The following is a 13,612-nucleotide window of genomic DNA, read 5'->3' on the forward strand; positions in this document are numbered from 1 at the left end:
GTAAAGGATAACTAAGTAGAACAACAACCTTTTGCCATTACACATGGGAAAACTCAACAAGGATAGAACTTCCAATTAATCTTCTCCCAATCAAGGCTTTTTATTTTAATTACATAAAACCTCTCGTTAATTTCCAGTGCTTTAATTTATAATTATTTATTCTTCTGTTCTCCAACTCTAAAAATTCTCAGAAAATTTCTGAGTAATAAAATAGCACTTTTTTGTCAACTCGTTGGAAGATGACCTGGAAATTCTACTCCTAGTATTTTGTTCCTAAATTTGTGGGAACTCTTTTCTAAATTGATAAGCGGAATTTTCGTCGGTTAAGAACTGTACTTGCAACGCCGTTCTTATTATAAATTCTTAATCGGCAATTTTCCGCCCGTCAAGGACTAAGGCTACCTATCCTAGTCATTGACCATAAATATATGATGATTATGAAGAGTTAATCCTACTTAGTCAATCTTACATCGAAGATAAGTCAAATAGGCATAGTTAACTTCAATCCCTAAGTCCTATGTCAACACTAAGGGGTCACATAGAGTCAAGGGAGACCAAATCAACTAACTACTCTAATATATCAAGCAAGAACGGACATTGATGAGCGGATAATTTATACGCTTTTTGGCATTGTTTTTACATAGTTTTTAGTATAATTTAGTTAGTTTTTATTATATTTTTATTAGTTTTTAATTAAAAATTATATTTCTAGACTTTACTATGAGTTTGTGTATTTTTCTGTGATTTCAGGTAATTTCTGGCTTAAATTGAGGGACTTGAGCAAAAATCTAATTCAAAGGCTGAAAAAGAACTGCAGATGCTGTTGGATTCTGACCTCCCTGCACTCGAAATGGATTTTCTGGAGCTGCAGAAACCCAAATGGCACGCTCTCAATTGCGTCGGAAAGTAGACATCCAGGGCGTTCCAGCAATATATAATAGTCCATACTTTGCCCAAGTTTAGATGACACAACCTGGCATTTAACGCCAGCTTTCTGCCCTATTCTGGCGTTAAACGCCAGAAACAAGTTGCAAAGCAGAGTTAAACGCCAGAAACAAGTTACAAACTGGCGTTCAACTCCAAGGAAGACCTCTACATGTGAAAGCCTTAATGCTCAGCCCAAGCACACACCAAGTGGGCCCGGAAGTGGATTTCTACATCATTTACTCATTTCTGTAAACCCTAGTAACTAGTTTAGTATAAATAGGACTTTTTACTATTGTATTTACATCTTTGGATCATCTTTGGAACGTTTTAGTCCTTAGACATTAGAGGCTGGCCTCACGGCCATGCCTGGACCTTCATCACTTATGTATTTTCAACGGTGGAGTTTCTACACACCATAGATTAAGGTGTGGAGCTCTGCTGTCCCTCATGAATTAATGTAAAGTACTATTATTTTTCTATTCAATTCAAGCCTATTTCTTCTCTAAGATATTCATGTCGCACCCAAGAACATGATGAATGTGATGATTATGTGATGCTTATCACCATTCTCACTTATGAACGCGTGCCTGACAACCACTTCTGTTCTACATGAAGATGAAACAGAATGAGTATCTCTTAGGTATCTAATACAGGGGACCGAGTCCGAGATATTAGAGTCTTCGTTGTATAGGCTAGAATTATTGGCGGCCATTCTTGAGATCCGGAAAGTCTAAACCTTGTCTGTGGTATTCCGAGTAGGATCTGGGAAGGGATGGTTGTGACGAGCTTCAAACTCGCAAGTGCTGGGCATAGTGACAGAAGCAAAAGGATCACTGGATCCTATTCTAGCATGATCGAGAACCGACAGATGATTAGCCATGCAGTGACAGCGCATTTGGACCATTTTCATTGAGAGGACGGGATGTAGCCATTGACAACGGTGATGCCCAACATACAGCTTGCCATGGAAAGGAGTAAGAAGGATTGAATGAAGGCAATAGGAAAGCAGAGAATCAAAAGGAACAAAGCACCTCTATACGCTTATCTGAAATTCTCACCAATGAATTACATAAGTATCTCTATCTTTATTTTACGTTTTATTTATCTTTTAATTATTAAAATTCTATAACTATTTGAAACCGCCTGACTGAGATTTACAAGATGACCATAGCTTACTTCATACCAACAATCTCTGTGGGATCGACCCTTACTCACGTAAGGTTTATTACATGGACGACCCAGTGCACTTGCTGGTTAGTTGTGCGAAGTTGTGACAAAGAACTAAGATTATTAACGTGCGTATTAAGTTTTTAGCGCCGTTACCAAGGAATGAACGATCACGATTTCGTGCACCAAGTTTTTGGCGCCGTTGTCGGGGATTGTTCGAGTTTGGACAACTGACGGTTCATCTTGTTGCTCAGATTAGGTAATTTTATTTTATTTTTAAGCATTTTGTTTTTGTTATTTTTACTTTCGAAAAATTTTCAAAAAAATATATTATTCTATGTTCTTCAGAATTTTTAAGAATGATTTCTAGAGTTTCAGATGATGCTTTTATCATCACAGTAGTCAGTTGATTCCCATCAATTTGGCTATTGTATGTAATGTCCTGCTGAAGCTTGTTCTGCCCTGTCTAATCTCTTTAGACTGAAGCTTTAGACTAACATTGCTTGATTCCTGTAATTCTCATTAAAAAATTTTGAAATCCTTATTTTTCTTTTTCTAATTAATTTTCAAAAAATCCAGAAAAATCTAATAAAATCATAAAAAACCAAAAATATTTTGTGTTTCTTGTTTGAGTCTTGTGTCAAATTTTAAGTTTGATGTCATTTGCATGTTTTAATTTTTTTAAAATTTGTTCGAAAATTTCATGCATGTATTCTTCATGATCTTCAAGTTGTTCTTGATGATCTTCCTTGTTTGATCTTTGCAATTTCATGTTTTGTGCCTTTTCTTGTTTTTCATATGCATTTTTGAATCCTTAGTGTCTAAATTTGAAAATTTCTAAGTTTGGTGTCTTGCATGTTTTTCTTTTCTTAAAAATTTTCAAAAATAAGTTCTTGATGTTCATCTTGATCTTCAAAGTGTTCTTGGTGTTCATCTTGACATTCAAAGTGTCTTGCATGCATTAGTTGTTTTGATCTTAAATTTTTATGTTTTGAGTCATTTATTTGTTTTTCTCTTTCATCATTAAAAATTCAAAAATCAAAAAATATCTTTCCCTTTTTATCTCATAAATTTTCAAAAATTTGAGTTGACTTTTTCAAAACTTTTTAAAATTTAGTTGTTTCTTATGAGTCAAATCAAACTCTCAATTTAAAAAATTCTATCTTTTTCAAATCTTTTTCAAAAATCAAATCGTTTTTATTTTTTTTCTTTCAAAATTTCGAAATTTTCAAAAATTTAATTTCAAAATCTTTTTCCTAATTCTATTTCATATTTTCGAAATTAATGCTAATAATTAATGTGATTGATTCAAACATTTCAAATTTGTTACATGCCTAGTAAGAAAGATTCAATCTTTAAATTTTAAAATCATATCATTTTGTTTCTTGTTAGTCAAGTAATCAACTTTAATTTTCAAAATCAAATCTTTTTAAGTTTTTTTTTTCAAATCTTTTTCAAAATAAATTTCAATCACATCTTTTTTAAAATTAAATTCAAATCTTTTCTAACTTCTTATCTTTTCAAAATTGATTTTCAAATCCTTTTCAATTAATCTTATCTGTTTGTTTGATTCTTATCTTTTTCAAAACTACCTAACTAACTTTCTCTCTCTCTAATTTTTGAAAATCACTAACCTCTTTTTCAAAATTCCTTTTTAATTAATTAATTGTCTTAAATTTTAATTTAATTTTAATTTTTAATTTTCGAATTTTTAACTTTAATTTTTATTTTTATTTTGTTTAATTTTCGAATTCTTCCCTTTCTCATCCCCTTCTATTTATTTATTCATCTACTAACACTTTCCTCCCACTCAAAATTCAAACCCAATCTTCTTCTCTGTGTTCGAATTTTTCTCTTCTCCTTCTTATATCCTTCTCTTCTTATACTTACATAAGGAATCTCTATACTGTGACATAGAGGATTTCATATTTTCTTTTGTATTCTCTTCTTTTTCATATGAGCAGGAACAAGGATAAGAACATTCTTGTTGAAGCTGATCCTGAACCTGAAAGGACTCTGAAGAGGAAGCTAAGGGAAGCTAAAGCACAACTCTCTGGAGAAAATCTGACAGAAATTTTTGAAAAAGAAGGAGACATGGCCGAAAATAATAACAATGCAAGGAAGATGCTTGGTGAATTTACTGCACCAAATTCCAATCTACATGGAAGAAGCATCTCAATCCCTGCCATTGGAGCAAACAATTTTGAGCTTAAACCTCAATTAGTTTCTCTGATGCAACAGAACTGCAAGTTTCATGGACTTCCATCAGAAGATCCTTTTCAGTTCTTAACTGAATTCTTGTAGATCTGTGATACTGTTAAGACCAATGGGGTTGATCCCGAGGTCTACAGACTTATGCTTTTTCCCGTTTGCTGTAAGAGACAGAGCTAGAATATGGTTGGTCTCTCAACCTAAGGATAGCCTGAACTCTTGGGATAAGCTGGTCATGGCTTTCTTAGCCAAGTTCTTTCCTTCTCAAAAGCTTAGCAAGCTTAGAGTGGATGTTCAAACCTTCAAACATAAAGAAGGTGAATCCCTCTATGAAGCTTGGGAGAGATACAAGAAACTGACCAAAAAGTGTCCTTCTGACATGCTTTCAGAATGGACCATCCTGGATATCTTCTATGATGGTCTATCTGAACTATCAAAGATGTCATTGGACCATTCTGCAGGTGGATCCATTCACCTAAAGAAATCGCCTGCAGAAGCTCAGGAACTCATTGACATGGTTGCAAATAACCAGTTCATGTACACTTCTGAAAGGAATCCTGTGAGTAATGGGACGCCTCAGAGGAAGGAAGTTCTTGAAATTGATGCTCTGAATGCCATATTGGCTCAGAACAAAATATTGACTCAGCAAGTCAATATGATTTCTCAGAGTCTGAATGGATTGCAAGCTGCATCCAACAGTACTAAAGAGGCATCTTCTGAAGAAAAAGCTTATGATCCTGAGAACCCTGCAATAGCAGAGGTGAATTACATGGGTGAACCCTATGGAAACACCTATAATCCCTCATGGAGAAATCATCCAAATTTCTCATGGAAGGATCAACAAAAGCCTCAACAAGGCTTTAATAATGGTGGAAGGAACAGGTTTTAGCAATAGCAAGCTTTTTCCATCATCTACTCAACAACAGACAGAGAATTCTTAGCAGAGTCCATCTAGCTTAGCAAATATAGTCTCTGATCTATCTAAGGCCACTTTAAGTTTCATGAATGAAACAATGTCCTCCATTAGAAATTTGGAGGCACAAGTGGGCCAGCTGAGTAAAAGAGTCACTGAAACCCCTCCTAATACTCTCCCAAGCAATATAGAAGAGAATCCAAAAAGAGAGTGCAAGGCCATTACCTTCCGTGGTGTGGCCGAACCCAGAGTGGAGGAGGAGGGCGCGTGAATCCTAGTGAGGAAGACCTCCTGGGACGTTCAATGACCAATAAGGAGTTTCCCTCTGAGGAACCAAAGGAATCTGAGGCTCATCTAGAGACCATAGAGATTCCATTGAACCTCCTTTTACCATTCATGAGCTCTGATGACTATTCATCTTCTGAAGAAGATGAGGACATTGCTGAAGAGCAAGTTGCTCAATATTTAGGAGCAATCATAAAGCTGAATGCCAAATTATTTGGTAATGAGACTTGGGAGGATAAACCTCCATTGCTCATCAAGGAACTAAATGCCTTGGTTCAGCAAACTCTACCTCAAAAGAAATAGGATCCTAGTAAATTCCTAATTCCCTGTAACATAGGCACCATGACCTTTGAGAAGGCTCTGTGTGACCTGGGGTCAGGCATAAACTTAATGCCACTCTCTGTAATGGAGAAACTAGGAATCTTTGAGGTACAAGCTGTCAAATTCTCATTAGAGATGGCAGACAAATCCATAAAATAGGCTTATGGAGTAGTAGAGGATGTGTTAGTAAAGGTTGAAGGCCTTTACATCCCTGCTGATTTCATAATCCTAGAAACTGGGAAAGATGAGGATGAATCCATCATCCTTGGAAGACCCTTCCTAGCCACAGCAAAAGCTGTGATTGATGTGGACAAAGGAGAATTGGTCCTTCAACTGAATGAGGACAACCTTGTGTTTAAAACTCAAGGATCTCCTTCTGTAACCATGGAGAGGAAGCATGAAAAGCTTCTCTCAGTGCAGAGTCAACCAAAGCCCCACAGTCAAACTCTAAGTTTGGTGTTGGGAGGTCCCAACAATGCTTTGAACATCTGTGAGGCTCCATGAGAGCTCAATGTCAAGCTATTGACATTAAAGAAGTGCTTGTTGGGAGGCAACCAAATGTTATTAATTATATTTATTTATTTTTCATTGCTATTTTATGTTTTTTAGGTTGATGATCATGTGGAGTCACAAAAACTACTGAAAAATCAAAAACAGAATGAAAAACAGCATTAAAAATAGTACACCCTGGAGGAAGAGCATTCTGGCGTTTAAACGCCAGAAACAAGCACCAAGCTGGCGTTTAGCGCCAGAAACAAGCATCAATCTGGCGTTAAACGCCAAAAACAGGCTACATTTGGGCGTTTAACGCCAAAAACAGGCATCAGTCTGGCGTTAAACGCCAGGATTGCACACTAAGGGCGTTTTACACGCCTAATTGGAGTAGGGATGCTAAATCCTTGACCCCACTGGATCTGTGGACCCCACAGGATCCCCACCTACCCCACCTCTTCTTCTCTCCTCTTCACACATTTTCATAACTCTCTTCCCCAAATACCCTTCACCAATCACTTCCATACCTCTTTCCCAAATGCCCTTAACTACTCACATCCATCCACTCTTCCCCATAAACCCCACCTACCTCCAAAATTCAAATTCTTTTCCCTTCCAAACCCAACCCTAATGGCCGAACCCTACCACCCACCCCACCCCTATATAAACCCCTCAACACTACTCCATTTTCACACATTACAACCAAGCCTTCTCCCCCTTGGCTGAATACACCTTCTCCCTCTATCTCCTTCATTTTCTTCTTCTTCTACTACTTTCTTACTTCTTTTGCTCGGGGACGAGCAAACCTTCTAAGTTTGGTGTGGTAAAAGCATTGCTTTTTGTTTTTTCCATAACCATCAATGGCACCTAAGGCCAGAGAAACCTCAAGAAAGAGGAAAGGGAAGGAAATTGCTTCCACCTCTGAGTCATGGGAGATGGAGAGATTCATCTCTAAGGTCCATCAAGACCACTTCTATGAAGTTGTGGCCAAGAAAAAGGTGACCTCTGAGGTCCCTTTTAAGCTCAAAAAGAGCGAATATCCGGAGATCCGACAAGAGATTAGAAGAAGAGGATGGGAAGTTCTCTCTAATCCTATTCAACAAGTCGGGATCTTAATGGTTCAAGAGTTCTATGCAAACGCATGGATCACTAGGAACCATGATCAAAGTATGAACCCGAATCCAAAGAATTGGCTTACCATGGTTCGGGGGAAATACTTAGATTTCAGTCCGGAAAACGTAAGGTTGGCGTTCAACTTGCCAATGATGCAAGAAAATTCACACCCCTACACTAGAAGGATTAACTTTGATCAAAGGTTGGACCAAGTCCTCATGGACATATGTGTGGAAAGAGCTTAATGAAAAGTTGACTCAAGAGGCAAGCCGGTTCAATTGAGAAGACCAAACCTTAAGCCTGTAGTTAGAGGATGGTTGGAGTTCATTCAACGCTCAATCATTCCTACTAGCAACCGGTCTGAAGTTACTGTAGACCGGGCCATCATGAGCCATAGTATCATGATTGGGGAGGAAGTGGAAGTTCATGAGATTATACCTCAAGAATTCTACAAGGTGGCTAACAAGTCATCTATGTTGGCAAGGTTAGCCTTTCTCCACCTCATTTGCCACCTCTGCAATTCGGCTGGAATTGACATAGAGGGAGATATCCTCATTGATGAGGACAAGCCCATCACTAAGAAAAGGATGGAGCAAACAAGAGATCATGGACCTCAACAAGAGCATGAGGAAATTCCTCACCATGAAATCCCTGAGATGCCTCAAGGGATGCACTTCACTCCACAAAACTATTGGGAGCAAATCAACACCTCCCTAGGAAAATTAAGTTCCAACATGGGACAGCTAAGGATGGAGCACCAAGAGCACTCCATCATCCTCCATGAGATTAGAGAAGATCAAAGAGCTATGAGGGAGGAGCAAAAAAGACAAGGAAGAGACATAGAGGAGCTCAAGAGCACCATTGGTTCTTCAAGAAGAGGAAGACGCCACCCCCACTAAGGTGGACCCGTTCCTTAATCTCATTGTTCTTATTTTCCTATTTTTCGTTTACTATACTTTATGTTTTATTTATGTTTGTGTCTTTACTATATGATCATTAGTGTTTAAGTGTCTATGTCTTAAAGCTATGGATGTCCTATGAATCCATCTCCTTTCTTAAATGAAGAATGTTCTAAAAACAAAAGAACAAGAAGTACATGGTTTCGAATTCATCCTTGAAATTAGTTTAATTATTTTGATGTGGTGACAATACTTTTTATTTTCTGAATGAATGCTTGAACATTGCATATGTCTTTTGATATTGTTGTTTATGAATGTTAAAATTGTTGGCTCTTGAAGAATGATGAAAAAGGAGAAATGTTATTGATAATCTGAAAAATCATAAAAATGATTCTTGAAGCAAGAAAAAACAGTGAATAAAGAAAAGCTTGCGAAAAAAAAGGAGAAAAAAATGGCGAAAATAAAAGAAGAAAGAGCAAGCAGAAAAAGCCAATAGCCCTTAAAACCAAAAGGCAAGGGTAATAAAAAGGATCCAAGACTTTGAGCATCAGTGGATAGGAGGGCCTAAAGAAAAAAATCCTGGCCTAAGCGGCTAAACCAAGCTGTCCCTAACCATGTACTTGTGGCGTGAAGGTGTCAAGTGAAACCTTGAGACTGAGCGGTTAAAGTCAAAGTCCAAAGCAAAAAAAAAAAGAGTGTGCTTAAGAACCCTGGACACCTCTAATTGGGGACTTTAGCAAAGCTAAGTCACAATCTGAAAAGGTTCACCCAGTTATGTGTCTGTGGCATGTATGTATCCGGTGGTAATACTGGAAAACAGAGTCCTTAGGGCCACGGCTAAGACTCATAAAGTAGCTGTGTTCAAGAATCAACATACTGAACTAGGAGAATCAATAACACTATCTAAATTCTAAGTTCCTATAGATGCCAATCATTCTGAACTTCAAAGGATAAAGTGAGATGCCAAAACTATTTAGAGGCAAAAAGCTACTAGTCCCGCTCATCTGATTGGAGCTAAGTTTAATTGATAGTTTGAAATTTATAGTATATTCTCTTCTTTTTATCCTAATTTATTTTTAGTTGCTTGGGGACAAGCAATAATTTAAGTTTGGTGTTGTGATGAGCGGATAATTTATATGCTTTTTGGCATTGTTTTTACATAGTTTTTAGTATAACTTAGTTAGTTTTTATTATATTTTTATTAGTTTTTAATTAAAAATCACATTTCTGGACTTTACTATGAGTTTGTGTGTTTTTCTGTGATTTTAGGTAATTTCTGGCTGAAATTGAGGGACTTGAGTAAAAATCTGATTCAGAGGCTGAAAAAGGACTGCAGATGCTGTTGGATTCTGACCTCCCTGCACTCGAAATAGATTTTCTGGAGCTGCAGAAACCCAAATGGCACGCTCTCAATTGTGTTGGAAATTAGACATCCAGGGCTTTCCAGAAATATATAATAGTCCATACTTTGCCCTAGTTTAGATGACGCAAACTGGCGTTTAACGCCAGCTTTCTGCCCTATTCTGGCGTTAAACGCCAAAAACAAGTTGCAAAGCAGAGTTAAACGCCAGAAACAAGTTACAAACTGGCGTTCAACTCCAAGGAAGACCTCTACACGTGAAAGCTTCAATGCTCAGCCCAAGCACACACCAAGTGGGCCCGGAAGTGGATTTCTGCATCATTTACTCATTTCTGTAAACCCTAGTAACTAGTTTAGTATAAATAGGACTTTTTACTATTGTATTTACATCTTTGGATCATCTTTGGAATGTTTTAGTCCTTAGACATTGGAGGCTGGTCTCACGGCCATGCCTGAACCTTCATCACTTATGTATTTTCAACGGTGGAGTTTCTACACACCATAGATTAAGGTGTGGAGCTCTGCTGTCCCTCATGAATTAATGCAAAGTACTATTATTTTTCTATTCAACTCAAGCCTATTTCTTCTTTAAGATATTCATTCGCACCCAAGAACATGATGAATGTGATGATTATGTGACGCTCATCACCATTCTCACTTATAAACGCGTGCCTGACAACCACTTCTGTTCTACATGAAGATGAAACAAAATGAGTATCTCTTAGGTATCTAATATAGGGGACCGAGTCCGAGATATTAGAGTCTTCGTGGTATAGGAAAGAATTATTGGCTGCCATTCTTGAGATCCGAAAAGTCTAAACCTTGTCTGTGGTATTCCGAGTAGGATCTGGGAAGGGATGGCTGTGACGAGCTTCAAACTCGCGAGTGCTGGGCATAGTGACAGACGCAAAAGGATCACCGGATCCTATTCCAGCATGATCGAGAACCAACAGATGATTAGCCATGCAGTGACAGCGCATTTGGACTATTTTCACTGAGAGGACGGGATGCAACCATTGACAATGGTGATGCCCAACATACAGCTTGCCATGGAAAGGAGTAAGAAGGATTGAATGAAGGAAATAGGAAAGCAGAGAATCAAAAGGAACAAAGCACCTCTATACGCTTATCTGAAATTCTCACCAATGAATTACATAAGTATCTCTATCTTTATTTTATGTTTTATTTATCTTTTAATTATTAAAACTTTATAACCATTTGAAATCGCCTGACTGAGATTTACAAGATGACCATAGCTTGCTTCATACCAACAATCTCTGTGGGATCGACCCTTACTCACGTAAGGTTTATTACTTGGACAACCCAGTGCACTTGCTGGTTAGTTGTGCGAAGTTGTGACAAAGAACTAAGATTATGAACGTGCGTATTAAGGTTTTAGCGCCGTTACCAAGGATTGAACGATCACGATTTCGTGCACCAGACATCAATGACTCAAGGATCACCAAAGTCAACAATTTCAAGCCATGAATGAGGAAAAACTAAGTGAAAACTAAGCCAAGCATTTTATCAAACACTTGGTGTGCATAAAAATAAAATAATATTAAAATGCAATAAAAATAAATTCTAAAATACCATAAGCAAGAAAGTAACAATAACAAATAGAGAAAGCAATAAATGACATGGAAACATAAATTTGCATTAATTAGAATTAAAATAACAAAAGTGTTCATAACATGAAAATTGACATAAAAGAGAAAATAACAAAATAGATGAAGAAGATAAAGACAAGAAAGTATAAAAACATAAATGAAACTACACTAAAACAAGAATTAAAAGCTGAAATTAAAAGGAAACTACGCTAAAAACCCTAATTCTAGAGAGAGGGAGGAGCTTCTCTCTCTAGAAATTAAGAGAAAACATAACAAAAGCTAAACCCAATTGCCTCCCCTTCATTCAGCTTTCCTTTGGCCTCATATAGCTTCAGAAATGAGTTGGACTGGGTCTTGGAGGCCTAGAATTTGCCCACAGCGATTTACAATTAATGGGCCGACGTAATTCGGGTCACGCGTATGCATCGTTGCACAAAAAATCCATCCACGCGTACGCGTGGGTCATGCGTACACGTCACTCACAAATCCTTCTTGTGCGTACGCACGAGCACCTGTGCGCACACACACATGCTGAAACTTCCAAACTTTATTTCTTCATGGTTTCTTCCCTTTTGCATGCTCTTTTCCTCACTTCTTCAACCCCTGCTTGCCTTGCAAACCTGAAATCACTTAACAAATACATCAAGACACCCCATGGGATTAAAGTGAATTAAAATTGATTAAATTAAGCACAAAAGAGCATATTTTCACTTTCAAGCACAATTTAGGAAGAAATCTCAAAAGCATGCTATTTAGATGAATAAATGTTGGTTTATGTGGTGAAATCCATCCAAGTCAAGCCAAAATATATCGTAAAATATGGACTCATTAACCACCATCCACCTTCTTACATACCACCTCAAAACACTTACCAACATGAATCACCTCCCACATATACAACCTTTCTCACAAACTATGAACCTCATTTTTCACCCCAATGTAAAGTTCTCCCACCCTTGGCCCAAGACCATCAAGACCTTCAAGTTTTTCTCCAAGAGCAAGAAGGATTCTGAAGGACACAAGGGCAATTCATGGCCACTATAGCCGAAGCAGTAAACTGCTTGGTTCTACTACGCTCATCCGATCAAGGCCCTCCTCTTGAAGAATGTGAATCATCGACTAAAGGATGTAGTGAGGAGGAAAACGTGGAGCCTCATAGGAAAAAGAAGAGTTAGAGCATGAATTGAAACAAGAGGAAGAAAGTGGAGCATTTGAACCAGAGGAGAGAAAGGGAGAGTTGAGGGAGATTGATCAAGATGTGGATTCCATCATTGATGATTTTTTGTCCACCTTGGTCAATCCCCTTAATGATCTTAATGAACCTCTTCCCATTGTGCTTGAAGGAGATATGGAGGTGGACTTCATACAACCTCGAAAGTATGACTTAAGTGATGGGGAAGAGGAAGTTGGTGAGGAAGAAATTCCGTTCCAAGAGCACATTGAGTGGGTGGCAATCTCACCTATGAACTTCATTGGCCCCCATCAATATGCTATCTTGGAGACGGACTACCAACTCAAGGTCCTTCTTAGGTTGGTACATGGTGGAGAAACGAGTGTTGGTTGCCAAGTGAATCCAAGGTTCTTCAGGAAAGCCAATTCAAGCTTTGGCATTCAAGCATGGTGTGAAGCACAATTGAGTGGTTTTCTGAGAGTGTTGGGATACTTTGAGGGTGATTTGAGAGTTTGTCCATCCGGCTTGAAGCGTAGAGAGCAACAAGAAGGAGAACGGGAAACTAGAATATGGGATCCCGGAGGACCTATGAAGTGCAAGCTTGGATGGGTATTTAAGGAGGAGTGGAAACACAAGCCACCCTAGCAAGAGTCTCCTCAAAAAGTCCAACTTAAGGACTTTAAACCAAAGTGCTAGGTGGGAGACACCCCACCATCGTAACATTGTTCCAACCCTTCTCTTTATTTATAAGTTAGCTTAATTGTATTTTTGTTTGTCTTGATTAGTTTAATTTTGAGCATAGATAGGTTAATTTTCATATGGATCATGATTTTATGGACTTTTCAAATGTTGTGGGGTTGAACTTTTGTTGAGCTAAGGTAGAGTGCCCTAGAATTTGAAGAAAAATTTTTGGAAATACAAGGCATTGTGCGTGCGCACACCCTTGTGTGTATGCACACAATGTCTATATTTCGCGCTTTGTGCGTGCGCACCCTCCTGTGCACGCGCACACTAGCCTGCGCGTCCTCTGTTCAGAGTGCTCGCACGCCTTGTGTGTGGGTGCTCCCCTGTTTTTCTTGTCCTTTGTGCCTGCGCACCCATCTGTGCATACGCACGGAAACCTCTTTTCGCGCACTCTGTGTG

The 13,612-nt window shown here is 38.1% G+C and overlaps 1 non-coding gene across 1 annotated transcript; it reads right to left on the minus strand.

Moving 5' to 3' along the window:
* Positions 1–4,582: 4,582 nt before the first annotated feature.
* LOC148548236 (small nucleolar RNA R71) lies at positions 4,583–4,690 on the minus strand. The gene has a single exon (XR_015897236.1). It is a non-coding gene; the product is annotated as a small nucleolar RNA R71 (small nucleolar RNA).
* Between the last annotated feature and the right edge of the window lie 8,922 nt (positions 4,691–13,612).

The sequence above is a fragment of the Arachis ipaensis genome, chromosome B8, assembly GCF_059453495.1.
Source record: "Arachis ipaensis isolate K30076 ecotype BB chromosome B8, ASM5945349v1, whole genome shotgun sequence".
Taxonomy (NCBI): domain Eukaryota; kingdom Viridiplantae; phylum Streptophyta; class Magnoliopsida; order Fabales; family Fabaceae; genus Arachis; species Arachis ipaensis.